Raw genomic sequence first — 2,287 nt, 5'->3', positions numbered from 1 at the left:
TGTCTATAATTTTGCGTTGTATTTAACCCATGCTCCCAAATAACCTGATTCAGTAGAAGCATCAGAATGCAGCTGACTGTATTCATGAGAAAGATGGGAGCAATTCACTGTCATCATTCAGCAAGTCCTACAGATTCAGACTTCTGTTTTCAACTTTGTTAATTTCCTTTCAATTTTAGTTAGTAGAAGCCATCATTAAACACCCTAAACACAGTCTTGCTCTTAGTGTCTCTATCAAACTTATTATTAACCATTGTTGTTTATAAGATCCTAAAGAACTGAAATGATTGTAAGCTTCCTCCACTTGTTCCTTATGGCTTGCAGGATGGATAAAGATCCCATTCTTTTTAGGTCTAGATCTGCTCTGAATTTGTCTTTTGGTCAAGGGTATGTCTACTGCCCTACAGGCTATTGAGCATATTGATAATACTGTTGTACCTGCCCTGATTAGCAAGAAGCTGAACATCATGGAACAGGAGAAGACTGAAAAGCTGATGAATGAGACTAAGAATAAATCTAAATGTGGGGAAACTGTACTATTACAAGCGTCCCTGGCAGTCTTCATGGCTGGTGTTGTAGAGAAGGGTATGCCCCTGTACCACCACATTGCTGGCTTGGCTGGCAACTCTGAAGTCATCCTACCAGTTCTGGCTTTCACTGTCATCAGTGGTGGTTCTCACTGGCAATGAGCTGGCTATGCAAGAATTTATGATCCTCCCTATTGGGGCAGCAAATTTCAAGGAAGCCATACACATTGAAGCAGAGGTTTATCACAACCTGAAGAATGTCATCAAGAAGAAATACGGAAAGTATGCCACCAACATGGGGAATCAGGGTGGATTTGCTTCCAACATCTTGGAAAATAAGGCCTGGATCTATTAAAAGGTCCCATTGCAAAGGGTAGGTATACTGACAAGTCTCTGAGGTCTCTTGGCCAGGGAAGTATGACTTCTAGCAGGTACAGCTCATCCAATGAGCTGGGCATCCTGTACAAGTCTTTCATTAGTGACTACCCAGTGGTGTTTCCCTTTGATCAGGATGACTGGGCATCTTGGTGGGACTTCACTGTTACTGCAGCCAACTACATGATAGGAGATGACCTCACAGTGACCAACCTGCAGAGATAACTAAGGTTGTGGACAAGAAGTCCTGCAACTACCTATTGCTGAAAGTAAACCAGACTGGTTCTGTTGACCAAGTCTCTGCAGGTGTGCAGAGTGTGGAATCATGATATCTCCCTACTCCAAGAAGATACTGTTGACTTTGTTGATGTTCTGAATTGGTCAGATCAAGACTGGTGTATACTTGTTTATCTGAGTGCTTGGCAAAGTGCAGTCAGATCTTCCAGCTTGAAGAAGTGGGCAGCAAGGAAATTTTGCCAGCAGAAACTTCAGAAACCCTCTTGCCAAGTAAGCTCAGGGCCACCAGGCCCCATGCTCTTTGGGCACTAGTCAGGTCTTAGACCTCTACTACTGATGTCCACAGGCAGCTCAAGGCCCCCAGCCAGTCCTCTGCTAGTTACTTGCCCTCCCGCCCCTGAGATGTTTTTACTGCTTCTTTAGAATTTCTAGCAGAAACCAAGTTTGATCACCTATACTCTTTGGAAACTGAGCTGTGTAGTCATGTGGTTGACCCAAATCACTGTTTCTCTTGCTTCACTTTCCACCAAGTGTCTGGAGCCACATATTTCCATATTGTAATCTCAAAGATCCCTAGTGATTTAGTGTGTAAAATAAAAATGACCTCAGTGGTCTATAAAAGAAGGAGGAGGAGCAGGCAAAGGAGAAGAAGGAGATGCAGGAGGAGGAAGAAGAGGAGTACAGGATTTCTGTTGTGGATGGGAATCTGCCATCTTTTCTCTTTTGTTCACTTCCATTTACATCTGAGGCCCCCAGCTCAAGAATCATCTTGTTTTTTCTACCATCTGATCTTTCCTCAGACTCACTTGCAGGGTGTTCTTTACAGGACTGCATCAGAGCTTCACAGCAAACCAGTAAGAATGTCAGGATGAGTGTTGCTTTTATCACTATTTTTGCAGAAGTGAAAAGTTAGACTTGGAACACAGAAAGGACACACACAGTAACTGATGAATATAAGAGTTGGATCAATGACCTTGGCTTCTAAATTCTGTGTTTTCCTAGGAAATATCTTTCACCTTAGAAGTTAAAGGTGCTGTAAACATATTCTCTTTCGCCTTACTTTCTCTGCAGGAAAGGTGTATTTCCTTTCTTTTTTATTTTTGATTCTTCTCTTTCCAGGACCTAATGGAATTGGAGCTCAGAGCCCT

General features: G+C 42.7%; 1 pseudogene; it reads left to right on the top strand.

The window, feature by feature from the left end:
- The first annotated feature begins 410 nt into the window (after positions 1-410).
- LOC103121633 (alpha-enolase-like) lies at positions 411-1,413 on the top strand (annotated as a pseudogene).
- Positions 1,414-2,287: the final 874 nt, after the last annotated feature.

Source organism: Erinaceus europaeus, chromosome 3 (genome assembly GCF_950295315.1).
Source record: "Erinaceus europaeus chromosome 3, mEriEur2.1, whole genome shotgun sequence".
NCBI lineage: Eukaryota > Metazoa > Chordata > Mammalia > Eulipotyphla > Erinaceidae > Erinaceus > Erinaceus europaeus.
The sequence above is the reverse complement of the archived record's forward strand: the minus strand, read 5'-3'. Positions and strand labels throughout refer to the sequence as shown.